The sequence below is a fragment of the Arachis hypogaea genome, chromosome 10, assembly GCF_003086295.3.
Source record: "Arachis hypogaea cultivar Tifrunner chromosome 10, arahy.Tifrunner.gnm2.J5K5, whole genome shotgun sequence".
NCBI lineage: Eukaryota > Viridiplantae > Streptophyta > Magnoliopsida > Fabales > Fabaceae > Arachis > Arachis hypogaea.
The window spans coordinates 40,924,054-40,941,911 of NC_092045.1; the positions used below are offsets into that span (position 1 = coordinate 40,924,054).

The 17,858-nt window shown below is 39.5% G+C and overlaps 2 long non-coding RNA genes across 4 annotated transcripts; both read right to left on the reverse strand.

Moving 5' to 3' along the window:
• Positions 1–3,792: 3,792 nt before the first annotated feature.
• Positions 3,793–7,629, reverse strand: LOC114924611 (uncharacterized). Of its 3 annotated transcripts, none has more exons than XR_011866608.1 (5): positions 6,898–7,629; positions 6,691–6,780; positions 6,466–6,610; positions 4,497–4,704; positions 3,793–4,014 (listed from the first exon to the last, which is right to left on the reverse strand). It is a non-coding gene; the product is annotated as an uncharacterized lncRNA (long non-coding RNA). The 3 variants fall into 3 exon arrangements; XR_011866607.1 differs by having other exon boundaries at positions 4,497–4,739; XR_003812021.2 differs by lacking the exon at positions 4,497–4,704.
• A 3,611-nt stretch (positions 7,630–11,240) lies between these two features.
• LOC140175842 (uncharacterized) lies at positions 11,241–14,577 on the reverse strand. The gene is made up of 4 exons (XR_011866609.1): positions 14,327–14,577; positions 14,120–14,209; positions 13,895–14,039; positions 11,241–11,443 (listed from the first exon to the last, which is right to left on the reverse strand). It is a non-coding gene; the product is annotated as an uncharacterized lncRNA (long non-coding RNA).
• Positions 14,578–17,858: the final 3,281 nt, after the last annotated feature.

Here is a 17,858-nt window from a genome sequence, read left to right on the forward strand (position 1 = left end):
TTGTTTTCCTATTTTTTTATATAATTCCTGGTTTTCTATTTTTTAGGATGTCTACCTCACAGAGGAAAGGCAAAGGCAAAGCTACTGGCAAGCGCAAGAGAGGAGATTCCTCTCAGTCCATCATTGACCTCATGCACGATTCCTCATGGCGGGAGAAACATTTCACACAACAGGAGAAAGCTGACCAGCTGCTCCCTGCCACTGATCCAGTGAAATTTGCAAACCGGTACTGTGAGCTAAAGTACTCGGCCTTTGCAACCTCCAGGAACCTTTACCTGGAAAGGACACTGAGGATTCCAGAAGAACTCCAGCAATACACCACTGAGCAAATCAAGCAAAGGGGCTGGTTCTTTCTGGAGAGAGCACTGACAGAGGTCAATGCATTTTGGGTTAGGGAATTCTACTGTAACTACTACCTCACTACCCTAGATGCAGTGAACCTGAGAGGGAAGCAGATACTTGTCACTGAGGAGGCCATCGAGGGCATGCATTTCTTGAGGTTTGATTGGGACGCTGTCAAGGCCAGGATAGCTCTAGACCTGACTATTCCTTAGGAGATGGGTCAGGACACCACCCTGCCCAAGGGTATCAAGCGGGTGTACCTAAATGACGAGGCTCGGTTATGGCATCAGATCTTGAGCAATTATGTGTTACCGAGTACTCATGAGACAGAGATTCCAGCTGCCATGATCACCCTCCTATGGTGTGTGATGGAGGGTAAGGACCTTTATCTACCATGATTTATCCAGCATTATATGGCCAGGGTCCACGTCCGCGGCACCCTCCCCTTTCCTTATCTAGTTACACAGTTGGGCCGTCGAGCTGACGTGCCATGGGAGGATGCCGATGAAAGACCACCGGCTGTGGACTGCAGGAAGATCATTCCTCACAGTAGGAACTTCATTGCTTTGGGCGCCAGACCATTACCTTTTACTGCTACTGATGATACTGCCCCACCATCTGCTGGACCCTCTTCATCCACTGCTGCTCCTGCTGCCACCACTGCCCCTCCACCTACCTCTCAGCCCGTATACCGCCTCGTCCACCGCCTATTCAGACAGCTCGATCAGATGGAGCGCCATAACCGGCGCTGGTATGAGAGATTAGAGCGTCGCAGCAGGCGACGATATTCACATCTGAAGCTGATGATCCGACAGGGCACTGACATCCCCTCCGAGCCAGACACACCATCAGAGCCATCCGGGGAGGAGGAGGATGAGCACGAGGAGGAGACTGATTTCCAAGCAGAGACCCATCAGCAGGCAGGCACAGAGCAGACTGTACCACCTAGGAGGTCCCACATCAGATTGAGGCTGCAGATCCTGAGATCCCGGTCCAGTCAGCACTTCCTCTCTAGCAGCCAGACTCTCAGCCCACCACCACCACAGAGCCCCCATCTACCATCCCTACCAGTGATGACACTCCTACACACCCGGCTTGATTGAGCATCAGGGACGATGCTTCCTTTTAAGTGTGGGGAGGTCGCCATCTCTGGCGTTTTTATTTTGGTGAACCACTACATCTCTTTTTCTTTTATTTTGGATATTTTTCTGTATTCTTCCTTTTTATTGTTATTTTCTGAGTACTTATACATTGCTACTTTGATGTATTTCTACTCTATTTCTGCATTTTGCATTTTTAGTTCATATAGCTATTTAGTTTATTTTAGTTATTTAGTTTAGTTTGCAATTCTAACTTGTTAGTGGATTAATTAGTATAGTTTACTTTTTTAACATAAGATAGCATAGTCTAAATTGAAAAATATAAAAAGGAAGTAAGCTAAGAAAGTGAACATAACAGATTCCAATCCATAAACCTTGTATATAGCATTACATGATGTAGTTAAGCTGACAATATTTCATCAAGGAGGAACATTAAAACTTTAAAAGCTACCCTAAATAATTTTTTTATGAGAATAATGGAAATTTTTAACTAAACCTGCATACAATATATAGATGATATATGATGCTTGAGTTAGAGAACACACGGCCTGTGAGTCTTGAGCTTGATTGTATGGTTGCATTCAAACCATAATTTTATTCCTGTGTGTTTCGCTTCTTTTTATTCTGATGTTCTTTACTTTGCTTTAATCTATATGTCCAATTATAGAATATAGAATGTAGATACATACCAAAAGAATGATTGAGGCCATCATTTGATTTTAGCTTACTTACCCCAAAAATAGCCTACCTTTTACATCACCCTTGTTAGCCCCCCTTGAGCCTTTTAAAACCCCTTTATTCTATTTAGCCAAATTACTAGCCTTAAGCAGAAAAACAAAAGAAAATCCCAAGTGAATCCTTGGTTAGCTTAAGATAGAAAATTATAGATAGAGTAAATTGTGGAAAACCTTTCGGGAACATGGATGATAAAAACAAAAGGTAGAAAAGTTAAAAAAGAAATAAAATAAAATTTGAGAAGCATGCTTAAAAAAAAAAGGTGAAACATGATCATGTAACAATAAGTGAGATAATATGGGAGAATAGGTAAAGAAGTTTTATCTTGCTAAATATGTATGTTAGGTGAGATCTTAGTTCAATTAAGGATTCACTTATTAGCTCACTTGACCCTATACATAAATCCTTACCTTTACCTTGACCCCATTACAACCTTAATTAAAGACCTCATGACTTTTTGGTATGACTATATTCTATAATTGTTGATTGGTTAGATGAAGAACAAAGCTATAGGAAGTAAGAATGAAAAGAAAAATAGAGTGGATAAACCCAATAAACACTGAGTGACTAGAGAGTAAACACAAAATCTAGTGAGGGTTCTATAACTCATCAACATATATCTGTGCTTATATTTACTAATTGTTTTGCAAGTTTGTACGATATTTCTCTTCCCATCTCATTTGCTAAAATGCTTTATTATTTAAGGGTTGGCCATATATATATACATGACTCCTTGAGAATGTGAACTAACTTGATTACATGTAAGCTTTATATATGAGTGAATAAGTTAGAGTTGCATGATGCATCATTCAGTTAGGTAGTTGCATTTAAATAGATTGCATTGCATGACATTCCATCACTTTAACCTTAATTATTTACCTTGGATTTAGCATGAGGACATGCTAGTGTTTAAGTATCGGGAGGTTGATAAACCCATATTTCATGAGTTCTTTTGTGCTTAATTTGAGTGATTTACACAATCCTTCACCTACTTATTCACATTAATTGCATGGTTTTACTTTCCCTTCCTTATTACGTGATGTATGCGAAAAACATGATTCCTAGGCTTTAAAATTAATTATTTTAATTACCTTTATTTCCATTCGATGCCGTGATTAGTGTGTTGAGTAGTTTCAGATTTCCTAAGGCAGAATGACTTAAAGGATGAAAAAGAAAACATACAAAATGGAAGGAAAAGGCAAAACGGAGCTTTAAGGAAACTGGTATCCACGAGATCGCATGGACGACGCGATCGCGTGCCAGAAGCGAAGACGCAGCGACGCGGCCGCATGACTGACGCGACCGCGCACCTTAAGCAGAACGCATACGACGCGAAAGCGTGACTGACGTGACCGCGTGGCAAGGAAAAGCTCCAATGACGCGACCGCGTGACCCATGCGGACGCGTGACAGAGGCCACGAATCAAAATTTACAGAATACGCCCCAGCGATTTCTGTAATACCCTAACTACCAAAGCTCGCGCTTCCGGCTGCGCAACTCTGATAGCTCGGACATTACGACGACACTTATACTATTTAATACTAAAATATGAGCCTGTTTAAAAACTTTAAACCGCAATACCATTCCCAATAATACTTTCGCCATACAACGTACGTCCATACAAACCATACAACTTATAGAAACTCATAAAGAGTACATCCATATATATATACATACATATATATAAATAATATTACAAACATTATCCAGTACAATTCCTATCCCTCTCACAGAATATATCAAGATAAAGGCGAGGGTACAAAAATAATAATCTAAAGCAATACAGAGCATCTCAAATACAAATAATTAAACTCTTCATAACTTCTGCGCCCAAATCCTGAAAGGGGAAAATTGTAAGGGGTGAGAACATCATCCTCGAAAGGGTTCTCAGTAGAGGGTTTTTAGGAATTACTGTAATAGGATACATGAAGATAACCGCACCAGTGATTCATAACCGTCTTATGCCTCTTTTCAAAAACAACGGTTTATAATAAAAGAAAAGTCGGAAATCTTTTCTGAAAGAGGAATCGTTCAATTCTCAAAACATCAAAGCATTTCAAAAAGGTTTATCTATACTGAACCAAAATAACCTTTCATATCTTATTCCAGACCAGAACCACAAAACCGAAATCAACCATCGGTCCATCTCATTCAACCACGGCCCTAGGCCCAAGCAATCCAACCACAACCAATCCACCACAATCCAATAGAGTTCTAGATGCAAACACAAGTAGGAAGATGCAAGCACAAACAAACAGTTATTGCAAGTAGAACAATTAGCAGTTAATCACATAGGCAAACCAAGTACAATATGCATACCCAAACAATGTCACATAGATGCATATGATGCATGCCTGTCCCTAGTGGCTGATGATATCATCTGTCGGTTACCAAGCCAACCCGACGTGTCCGGTAGCTAACCCGGACACAGTCTCTCTGTTGCGCATTATTATCATTAGAGGGTATTTGCGCCCTGTCGCCATTAGAGGGTATCTGCGCTCTGTCGCCATTAGAGGGTATCTGCGCCCTGTCGCCATTAGAGGGTATCAGTGCCCTGTCACCCTTACAACAGAGAGAAAAACACAAGCATACTCGCTTACAACTTTCATCTCAGCCATTCGGCTTAAATCCACAAATCATTCAATTGCATACATGCATTTATATTCAATCATGGATCACCATCCATCTCAGCCATCCGGCTCACAGTTCAATTCAGAACCAACCAATTTATCAATAAATACAGTCCTTCGGCTTAAATTCATAATTCATAGCCAGCCATACAGCTTATAACTCATTCGGCAATCAGCCATAAGTTAATATCACACACAGCCATTCCGCCTCACGGTTCAATTCTAGAACCAGCCAATATTCATAATCATACACAGCCATTCTGGCCCATAACAAAAACAGTACTTCCATCATTCAACATCATCAAATTCATAAAACCGGCATTTAAGCCATAACTCACTTTTCTCAAGCCATTTCACTTTGAAATCAAATTTTTAACCCTTTTCAGCCTTGGCTTTAAATATCTCATTTCTCAAATCATCTCAGGCTCATAAGCCAAATTTACTCAAAGTAATTTCTCTTTTAAAACAAAGCCACTCTCGGCATTCTCTTTCCAAAACTTCCAAAACCATGGCAAGTTAAGGATTTATTTCAAAGTATTCAAAACCACCCATCCAACAATGGGATTTTATGACAAAAGTTTCTCGCCAGAGTCCCAAGTCTTTAGGGAAGGCCAACTTACATCAAATTCCTTAAAATTCATTGAAACTCTTAAAATCATAGATTCTCGGTTCAAGTAAATAAAACTGAATTTACTATAAAACCGGCCATACAAAATCACAAGTTCTAACCCGGTCCAAAAATTAACTCATTTGAAACGGAACCGGTTCATTTGAATCAAACCACTTTCAGGTTTCTTTTTAGAACCCATTTTTCTAACTCTTCCAAAATGCCTCAGCCTTGATTAATCAATCAAAAGTCTACATTCCTTTAAAATCACTAAAAGCTCCTTTTTATATTGAAATCAATATTAGGGCGTCATTCTTTCTTTCAATGATTCAAACGGTAAAAATAGTTCAGTTCTAAATAAGCCGAACTCAATGTATAAGGTTCATCAAATAAATTAAGCTTGAAAACATAAATATCCTTTTAATAAATCAAATAATACAATTTTCCAAATCCAACCCTTTTTAAATAACCTTACAAACAAGTGTAGGATTTTGTAGAAATTTCGGCAGCACCTCCCCTAAAACTTGGACTTTTGCCACCCGGTTCGGGTCCCAACTAAACCATTTCTCAGTCCTTTTCAACAGCTCAAAACCAGAAATCAATTCAAAGCAAGCTAAATCCAACAACTGCCTCAGTGGCGTATCTCAAGGATACCATATCAAAATCAACTCAATATCAAATCAATATAACTCATTTCCAAAGCTTTAAAGAAACGGTTCAATAACAAATCATTTGTCCAAAACCAAATCAATTAAAATAAACCAGGCTGAATTTAAAAGTACATTCGACTTTTCAAATCATCAAAATAATTAACTCAAATCAAATCAATCCTCAACGGATCAAACTCAGATTCAAATCTTTAAAGAATCAAGTTCAAACATTACATTTCACAAGCCGCACGACAATTCAGCCAAACCAACATCCATAATCATTCGAGTCAATTAGATAATACATAAGGCAGATACAATCACTAAATACATAATATCTCACATCAGTATCCATATGTAATAATTCCAATACATAAAACATAGTTTTTGGAAAGCGCCCCTACCTCACAACATTGGAACCACAACCCAACTCGTTAACCAACTCCTTTTATCTCGACCCGAAATCACTGGCAATCAAAATCTCGGCTATGCTTGCTCTCTCAAAAGCAGAAACAGCCCCAAAGGCACAAGCAAACCGGATTCTAGCTCCTAAAACCATTAACATTACGATTACTTTATTACACAGAACAGAACACTAACACAAGGCTTTCCAAACAGAATTTACTTACTGAAATAACAAAATAGGGCAGCCACAGCTCTATATCAGCCTAGCAACAGCTCCGTCAGTGGCCAGAAGCTCTAGTGGCTCAGCAACAAACCTCCATTTTTGACAAGAAACCCCATAAAGTTAATCTTACAACATATATTCATCCGAATCCATAGCCATAGATAATTAGAACGATTACGGTTTGAGTTTCAGAGCGCAAGGGGCTTACTGTAATAAAAAGGAATGGCAGAATGGAGCAGCGGCTCCGGCGGCTACCTCCTGCAGCAACCACACCGTCTCCCGGCAACCAGAGGCACATCGGGGTTTCTTGGTGGCAGAAGCGGCGGTGGTTGGGCACGGTTCTGCCTCTTCTCCTCTGCGCGACCCAGCGGCTGGCCACCATCAACAGAAATAGAGAGGTGATGGCGGCAGCTGGACTTGTCGACGACAGCGGCGGCAAGGGAACCGGCGACGACGAAGACGGCACAGACAGCGGCAGCGGCGCGGCGCTCTTGGCGGCGTCCTCCTCCCTTGCGCGACCCTGCTTCGTTTGTGCCTCCAACAGCGGCAGATCGGTGAGGACGTAGTGAGGGCGACGGCTCTGACAAGGACGGAACCCTCGGTGGCGCAGGGTGCGACGGGGCTCGCGGCGGCAGAGCGCGATGACTCCCCTTTTTTTTTTTTCGCGTCATCTCTGCTTCTTCCACTTGCGAGCTTGTCATCAGCGACCATGGAAGCTCTTCGTGCGGCGGTGGTGAGGACGATCGGCACAGTGATAGGCTTGGCGGCTGCGCCGCCCTCCTCCCCTCTCAGATTTCCCTTCCCAGCCTCCCCCTTCTTGCTTTTCTGCTTTTCTTTTGCTTCTGTTCCTTTCTTTCATGAAGAAAGAACAAAAAGGAAACTGTGCGTGCTATAGCTGCTGGGTTCTTGGGGGAAAGGGTAGCTAGGTTAGAGTTTAGGCAAAAGTTAGGTTTAGGGGTAATTTGGTAATTTTAACAAAATTAGGGTAATGGGGTTAGTTTTGTAATTTCAAATAAAATTTGGTATAATATAATAATTGAAACCCAAACTGAATCCAACACTATATAGAAAATACCATTTGTTCCTCACTTTCACAAATTATTTTCCAATGAAATGCCCAAATCTAAAAATTAGGAATAATATAATTATTTCCTCTATTTTCTCAAAACAGTAGTAGTAATATTTAAAATATTAATTATTCAATCCAAATCATATAAAATCCTTATTATTTCACAACTACCAGCTTTATAATTTAAATATATAGAAAATAATCTAATAATGATAAAATTGGATAATAATTATAATTCATCTCAAATTCAATAAATCAAAACTTGCCTTAATTATCCTTAATAAAATAATTCCTGAAATTAAGGCTATAAATAACTATATGATTTGAGACTTGATCATAAAAAATACTTTTCAAAGATTTTGGGTCTTACATTCTACCCACCTTATAAAAATTTTCGCCCTCGAAAATTGATACAAAATGAAAGAAATTCCATAACAGTTCACCTTTGAACACATTTAAGGAAGAAGCAAAATATCTCAAAATATAATCATATATACGATTTTCAAATACTTTGATTGTCATAAGCATAAGGATGTAAAGGTAGGAGTGTGAGTGCAAAGCAAACGTTTCAATGTAGGCTCAATGCAAAAGATAACATAGGTCAATCATGTGATAGAAGGGCAAGGCATCAAAGGCTATTAAACAGAATGTTGTTAAAACGACGTGCTCAACCTCCGCACACTAATCTCATGCCAACCTCAACGTTTCAACCTTCCAATTCCATCAAGCACTTTACAAACCCCAAATTCAATCACAAGCCTGGCAACCACAAACCCGTTCGCAAGGAACAAAACACCCACCACTCGTAACACTGCACACCTACCGTTTCAACTTCCATATACACATATCACGTCTTAAAGAACTAACGCATCGCGTCACTACGTCTATAAGTCGCACGTGATATCAAACAATTCTCGAGTCTACTCAGAAGGATACAAGATTTAAAAAGGAGAGTCAAATGTCAAGGATAGTGCTCAAAGATTTGAGAGAATGTATCCAATTCCAAATAAACAAGGACACTCAAGCAATGAAGTTTGCTAGACTCAATTCAATTGACAACTTCAAGATAACCCTTGGATCAAGGAAATCCAATAGGATCAATAAGAAGAAAATCAATGCATTATTTCGAAACAAATTCAAGCTGAGTCAAAGAAATAAGAGGTTACAGAAAAGAATATCTCAGACCCAAGCCAAGCTCACAGAACTCAAGAGCATAATCACTATACTTTCGAATACATTGTTCTTAAAAGAATCAAAACTTATAAAAATATCACTTCGCAGTCTGAAAGAGAAGTTAAACAACAAACATCCTTCAAGAGAGTAACAAAAGCATAAACGTGGCTTTACTTCGATACGATTTCATGTTGAAGTAGATTATGTAGAGTTCCAAAAACAAAATGCACACAACTTTGGCTAAGAGCTAAAATATTTCCTCAAATATTTTAGAAAGATAATTAGATGCACAACTTAACCAAAAGCAGTTCATAAAAACTCGGAAGTAATCAAATGCTTGTTCATAATTCTCAAAATTTCATATTCAAACAAGCGTGTATAACATTTATAGCAAGTACAAAAGAGGAAGTTAAACTCTTTTTAGAAAAGAAACTCCAAAGTAAAAATTCGTTTACAATTTGGTAAATGAAATAAGTGGTGCGTTACAAACGAATCGGTTTCCACTAAACAAGGAAACTTTTCAAAACCTCATTTAAAATAGCGCATGCCAACTTTGAAATTAACTTCGTCAAAATCGAACAATTGTTTCAATCTCAATCAAGCAATAGAAAATAAATTCTATTTAGAACTTCTTTAAAGAGAATTCAAAACTTCTTTAAAAGGTTCAAAACAAGACTCTAAAAGTATACTTGAAACCACCATCTCAGAAGGATATTCAAGAAAATTATGATGTACTTAAAAAGAGTCAGGCCATACAAGAGAGGGTTTTAAATCAAGGTAGTTCAAACAAGATTCACTAGTCGTGAAACATCCAACAAGCTTCCAATTGACCCAAAAGAAAAGTCGTAGGAAAAGACAACTCAATCATTAGTAATTTCTTAAGAATAAATCTTTAACTAAAAACTCTTGTAGAGAAAATGAGAGAATAAACAATGCACTAATTTGAAACAAATCAAACTGACTCACCTACGGATGAGATTCACAAGAAAGGACAAACCAAGATTAATGATAATTTCACAAGATGTAAAAGTTTAGTTAAAAACAGAATCACGTATGACATTCATAGAGATGGAAAGCTTAAGGGAGACTCTAGTCCATTCGTAAGAAGAAAGCCATGAGCCCAACACTCTCAAAAGAACAACCATGGCATAAACCATATAGCATGCTAAATCAAACTCAATTCAAAATAAGTTAAGTAAGGCTTATCAACTGAAACTCAACCGGAATAAAAGTGAAAAATCCTTTCTTTCAAAATTTGAAAAATACCCAAATACATAATCAAATGAAGATGCGCCTTGGAACTATAGTAAAATTTACTAGAAAGTCGAATTGTAATTTTAAAGTAAATGCAGTTCCATAAACCAGTAAAAATACAGTCAAGGTATAAAAGATAGATAGTTGCTAGGCGGTATGAGAAATCTTCAAAATTCCATGTATAGATAAGTATGTATCTATTAAGTAGCAATTTTCATAAAATCTCAAAATTGGCTGTGATCACTGTCAAATAAGAGAAAAAACTGAATCAACAAGTTCTCTAAGAATGGGCTCGGAATCCGGAGTTAAAATGTACAACGCAGTAAGACAAGTTCAAAACTATGTCAAAGAATACATGAATCAAGAAGAACTCAAACAGAGAAGGATAGATACAACAAGGATTTCAAGCAAGCATATGCACTTAGGATCAAACAAGAATACATATGAATACAGGAATAGAGTGGAAACATCAAACTACTTTTCAAGAGGACTAGCAAACAAGAACTTCAAGTTAGGATATGAAAGAACAGGTCAACTCGAACAAAATTCAAGACGCACAACTGAATAGCCTCGAGAAATAGTTTCCAACGTTCCCAAAACCCGTGATTCGCTTTGCTCAGAACTCGCATATTATCTATGATAACCCATTAGTGCTTTCATGTACATAACTCACTAGTATTAAGCCGGCCAAACTTAATACCAAGAATTATGCAATGCAAGACTAACAGCGTTAATCAATAGATCGTCATGTGCATAAATCTCTAATTCTCGTCATCCGACAAGACCTAATACATGACAAAAGCTCAGAGTATGCAATTGAAGCATAGTCGGTCCATTCCTCAGGCTCTACAGGAAGGACTGCTCTGATACCATAATGTAATACCCTAACTACCAAAGCTCGCGCTTCCGGCTGCGCAACTCTGATAGCTCAGACATTACGACGACACTTATACTATTTAATACTAAAATATGAGCCTGTTTAAAAACTTTAAACCGCAATACCATTCCCAAAAATACTTTCGCCATACAACGTACGTCCATACATACCATACAACTTATAGAAACTCATAAAGAGTACATCCATATATATATACATACATATATATAAATAATATTACAAACATTATCCAGTACAATTCCTATCCCTCTCACAGAATATATCAAGATAAAGGCGAGGGTACAAAAATAATAATCTAAAGCAATACAGAGCATCTCAAATACAAATAATTAAACTCTTCATAACTTCTGCGCCCAAATCCTGAAAGGGGAAAATTGTAAGGGGTGAGAACATCATCCTCGAAAGGGTTCTCAGTAGAGGGTTTTTAGGAATTACTGTAATAGGATACATGAAGATAACCGCACCAGTGATTCATAACCGTCTTATGCCTCTTTTCAAAAACAACGGTTTATAATAAAAGAAAAGTCGGAAATCTTTTCTGAAAGAGGAATCGTTCAATTCTCAAAACATCAAAGCATTTCAAAAAGGTTTATCTATACTGAACCAAAATAACCTTTCATATCTTATTCCAGACCAGAACCACAAAACCGAAATCAACCATCGGTCCATCTCATTCAACCACGGCCCTAGGCCCAAGCAATCCAACCACAACCAATCCACCACAATCCAATAGAGTTCTAGATGCAAACACAAGTAGGAAGATGCAAGCACAAACAAACAGTTATTGCAAGTAGAACAATTAGCAGTTAATCACATAGGCAAACCAAGTACAATATGCATACCCAAACAATGTCACATAGATGCATATGATGCATGCCTGTCCCTAGTGGCTGATGATATCATCTGTCGGTTACCAAGCCAACCCGACGTGTCCGGTAGCTAACCCGGACACAGTCTCTCTGTTGCGCATTATTATCATTAGAGGGTATTTGCGCCCTGTCGCCATTAGAGGGTATCTGCGCCCTGTCGCCATTAGAGGGTATCTGCGCCCTGTCGCCATTAGAGGGTATCGGTGCCCTGTCACCCTTACAACAGAGAGAAAAACACAAGCATACTCGCTTACAACTTTCATCTCAGCCATTCGGCTTAAATCCACAAATCATTCAATTGCATACATGCATTTATATTCAATCATGGATCACCATCCATCTCAGCCATCCGGCTCACAGTTCAATTCAGAACCAACCAATTTATCAATAAATACAGTCCTTCGGCTTAAATTCATAATTCATAGCCAGCCATACGGCTTATAACTCATTCGGCAATCAGCCATAAGTTAATATCACACACAGCCATTCCGGCTCACGGTTCAATTCTAGAACCAGCCAATATTCATAATCATACACAGCCATTCTGGCCCATAACAAAAACAGTACTTCCATCATTCAACATCATCAAATTCATAAAACCGGCATTTAAGCCATAACTCACTTTTCTCAAGCCATTTCACTTTGAAATCAAATTTTTAACCCTTTTCAGCCTTGGCTTTAAAGATCTCATTTCTCAAATCATCTCAGGCTCATAAGCCAAATTTACTCAAAGTGATTTCTCTTTTAAAACAAAGCCACTCTCGGCATTCTCTTTCCAAAACTTCCAAAACCATGGCAAGTTAAGGATTTATTTCAAAGTATTCAAAACCACCCATCCAACAATGGGATTTTATGACAAAAGTTTCTCGCCAGAGTCCCAAGTCTTTAGGGAAGGCCAACTTACATCAAATTCCTTAAAATTCATTGAAACTCTTAAAATCATAGATTCTCGGTTCAAGTAAATAAAACTGAATTTACTATAAAACCGGCCATACAAAATCACAAGTTCTAACCCGGTCCAAAAATCAACTCATTTGAAACGGAACCGGTTCATTTGAATCAAACCACTTTCAGGTTTCTTTTTAGAACCCATTTTTCTAACTCTTCCAAAATGCCTCAGCCTTGATTAATCAATCAAAAGTCTACATTCCTTTAAAATCACTAAAAGCTCCTTTTTATATTGAAATCAATATTAGGGCGTCATTCTTTCTTTCAATGATTCAAACGGTAAAAATAGTTCAGTTCTAAATAAGCCGAACTCAATGTATAAGGTTCATCAAATAAATTAAGCTTGAAAACATAAATATCCTTTTAATAAATCAAATAATACAATTTTCCAAATCCAACCCTTTTTAAATAACCTTACAAACAAGTGTAGGATTTTGTAGAAATTTCGGCAGCACCTCCCCTAAAACTTGGACTTTTGCCACCCGGTTCGGGTCCCAACTAAACCATTTCTCAGTCCTTTTCAACAGCTCAAAACCAGAAATCAATTCAAAGCAAGCTAAATCCAACAACTGCCTCAGTGGCGTATCTCAAGGATACCATATCAAAATCAACTCAATATCAAATCAATATAACTCATTTCCAAAGCTTTAAAGAAACGGTTCAATAACAAATCATTTGTCCAAAACCAAATCAATTAAAATAAACCAGGCTGAATTTAAAAGTACATTCGACTTTTCAAATCATCAAAATAATTAACTCAAATCAAATCAATCCTCAACGGATCAAACTCAGATTCAAATCTTTAAAGAATCAAGTTCAAACATTACATTTCACAAGCCGCACGACAATTCAGCCAAACCAACATCCATAATCATTCGAGTCAATTAGATAATACATAAGGCAGATACAATCACTAAATACATAATATCTCACATCAGTATCCATATGTAATAATTCTAATACATAAAACATACTTTTTGGAAAGCGCCCCTACCTCACAACATTGGAACCACAACCCAACTCGTTAACCAACTCCTTTTATCTCGACCCGAAATCACTGGCAATCAAAATCTCGGCTATGCTTGCTCTCTCAAAAGCAGAAACAGCCCCAAAGGCACAAGCAAACCGGATTCTAGCTCCTAAAACCATTAACATTACGATTACTTTATTACACAGAACAGAACACTAACGCAAGGCTTTCCAAACAGAATTTACTTACTGAAATAACAAAATAGGGCATCCACAGCTCTATATCAGCCTAGCAACGGCTCCGTCAGTGGCCAGAAGCTCTAGTGGCTCAGCAACAAACCTCCATTTTTGACAAGAAACCCCATAAAGTTAATCTTACAACATATATTCATCCGAATCCATAGCCATAGATAATTAGAATGATTACGGTTTGAGTTTCAGAGCGCAAGGGGCTTACTGTAATAAAAAGGAATGGCAGAATGGAGCAGCGGCTCCGGCGGCTACCTCCTGCAGCAACCACACCGTCTCCCGGCAACCAGAGGCACATCGGGGTTTCTTGGCGGCAGAAGCGGCGGTGGTTGGGCACGGTTCTGCCTCTTCTCCTCTGCGCGACCCAGCGGTTGGCCACCATCAACAGAAATAGAGAGGTGATGGCGGCGGCTGGACTTGTCGACGACAGCGGCGGCAAGGGAACCGGCGACGACGAAGACGGCACAGACAGCGGCAGCGGCGCGGCGCTCTTGGCGGCGTCCTCCTCCCAATTCTTTCCAACACATGTTTAATTTCTCGGTTAGAAACTTCAGCTTGGCCGTTTGTCTGAGGGTGGTAGGCCGTAGTAACTTTGTGTGTGATGTCGTACTTCTTCATGAGGCCGTCCATTTTTTTGTTGCAAAAGTGGGATCCTTGGTCACTTATGATTGCTCTTGGCGAGCCAAAACGACGAATGATATTGTTCCTCACAAAAGAATAAACAACATGAGCATCATCCGTTCGGGTGAGGATTGCCTCCACCCATTTTGACACTTAATCGACGGCTAATAGAATGTAGAGAAAGCCATTGGAATTTGGAAATGGTCCCATGAAGTCGATTCCCCACACATCAAAGATTTCACAAAAAAGCATATTTTGTTGGGGGATTTCGTCCTTCTTAGAAATATTTCCAAATCGAATGCATTGGGGACAAGATTTGCAATAGAGGGAAGAATCTTTGAGAAGGGTTGGCCACCAAAATCCGCAATCAAGGACCTTTCTTGCTGTTCTTTGGGGGCCGTAGTGGCCACCTCCTTCGGAAGAATGGCAAGCATCCAAGATTGCTTGGAATTCGGTTTGAGGTATGCATCGTCGCACTATTTGGTCCGCTCCACACCTCCACAAATAGGGATCGTCCCAAACATAGTATTTGGATTCACTTTTCAGCTTGTCCTTTTGATGTTTGTTGAGATTGGGAGGGAAGGTGCGTGAAACCAAGTAGTTTGCTATTGGGGCATACCAAGGAATTACTTCTGAGATTGCGTGCAAACCATCTAGAGGAAAGGAGTCATTGATAGGAGTGGTGTCGCTTTTTGTGTATTCGAGGCGACTTAGATGGTCCGCCACTAAGTTTTGGGAACCACTCCTATCCTTGATCTCCAAATCAAATTCTTGTAACAAAAGCACCCATCGAATTAATCTCGGTTTTGATTCCTTTTTGGCCAACAAGTACTTTAATGCAGCGTGATACGAGTACACTACTACCTTGGAACCAAGAAGATAGGCTCGGAACTTGTCCAAAGCAAAACCGATAGCTAAGAGTTCCTTTTCGGTAGTAGTGTAGTTGGATTGGGCTCCATCTAGTGTTTTGGAAGCATAGGCTATGACATAGGGAATCTTACCTTCGCGTTGTGCTAACGCGGCTCCTATCGCATAATTCGAGGCATCGCACATGATTTCAAATGGTTGAGTCTAATTCGGTCCTTGCACAATAGGAGCTTGTGTCAATGCCACTTTAAGTTTGTCATATGCTTCCATACATTCCTTGCTTAGTTCAAATTCAGTGTCCTTTTGTAGTAGTCGAGAGAGAGGTAAGGCCACCTTGCTAAAGTCTTTGATGAATCTCCGGTAGAATCCTGCATGTCCAAGAAAAGAGCGGACTTCCCTCTCGGAGGAGGGGTAAGGTAGACTAGATATGACATTTATTTTTGTCGGATCTACGGAGATGCCTTCTTTTGAAACTATGTGTCCCAAAAAATGCCTTGTTTGACCATGAAATGACATTTTTCGAAATTTAAGACAAGGTTTGTTTTGGTGCATCTCTCTAAGACTTTTTCAAGGTTACCTAGGCAATGATCAAATGAATCACTGTACACACTAAAGTCGTCCATGAAAACTTCCATACATTGTTCTAGAAAATCCGTAAATACGCTTATCATGCATCTTTGAAACGTTGCCGGTGCATTTCATAGACCAAATGGCATACGCTTGTAAGCATACGTTCCAAAGGGGCAAGTAAATGTGGTTTTTTCTTGGTCCTTTAGAGCAATGTGTATTTGGAAGTATCCGGAGTAACCATCAAGAAAGCAATAATAAGATTTACCGGCTAGTCGATCAAGCATTTGATCAATAAATGGTAGTGGAAAGTGATCTTTTCTTGTGGCCGCATTCAATCTTCGGTAGTCTATGCATACTCTCCAAGAATTTTGCACTCTTGTTGCTATGAGTTCACCACTTTCATTTTTGATTGTGGTCACCCCGGATTTCTTTGGCACCACTTGGACCAGGCTTACCCACTCGCTATCCTAGATAGGATAGATGATGTCCGCTTCAAGTAGCCGAGTGACCTCTTTTTTCACAACCTCAAGATGGTTGGATTAAGTCTCCTTTGAGGTTGTCGGACCGGTCTTGCTCCTTCTTCAAGAAATATGCGGTGCTCGCATACTTGGGGGCTTATTCCCACTAGATCCGCCAAACTCCACCCGATTGCCCTTTTATTTTTCCTCAAGACATCTAGCAACTTTTCTTCTTGTTGAGGAGTTAGCTCTTTTGCGATTATCACGGGCAGTTTTTGGGCTTCATCAAGATATGAGTACTTTAGGTGGGGTGGTAGTGGCTTCAATTCCATCTTTTTGTCATTATTTGAGGTTTGAGTTTCCGGATGGTTTGTATGGTGCGTGGTGTTTAATTTGCTTTGATCTTCATTTGCTTCCTCAATCATGTACTTCTCATCTAACTTTGCAAGGTGCACTTCGGCAACAATGTTGTCAATTGGGTCACATCGGAATAGAGAGTGATTCTCCGGTGGATGCTTCATTGCTTCTTCTAGGCTAAAACTTACGACTCTCCCATCTATCTCAAATTAGTAGGTTCCCGAGTAGGCATCTAGCTTAAATCTAGAAGTTCTCAAAAATGGTCTTCCAAGTAGGATGGATGATGCTTTCTCGGTTTCGCTTGATGGCATTTCAAGGACATAGAAGTCAATCGGAAACACCAACCCTTTGATATTCACCAGTACATCTTCCGCAACACCCATCACGGTTATTATGCTTTTATCCGCTAGGATAAATCTTGCCGTCGACCTTTTTAGTGGTGGCAACTTCAATACCCGGTAGACGGAGAGAGGCATGATGCTAACACATGCTCCGAGGTCACACATACAATCTATGAATTGAACTCCATTGACGGTGCAAGTGACCATACAAGGGCATGGATCATCACATTTCTCGGGCAATGCTCCCATTAGAGCGGAAATAGAACTCCCCAATGGGATGGTTTCCAATTCAAGAATTCTATCCTTGTTCATGCATAGGTCTTTAAGGAATTTTGCATACCTAGGAACTTGATGGATAGCATCAAAGAGGGGGATGGTTACCTCGACTTTCTTGAATGTTTCTATCATTTTGGGGTCGAGTTCTACGCGCTTCCTAGCTTTCTTTGTAAGTGTTGGAAATGGGAGCGGTTGAGCAATTTCTTCTTCCAAGGTTCTCTTGGTCTTGGGGGTCCCTTTTGTTGGTTGA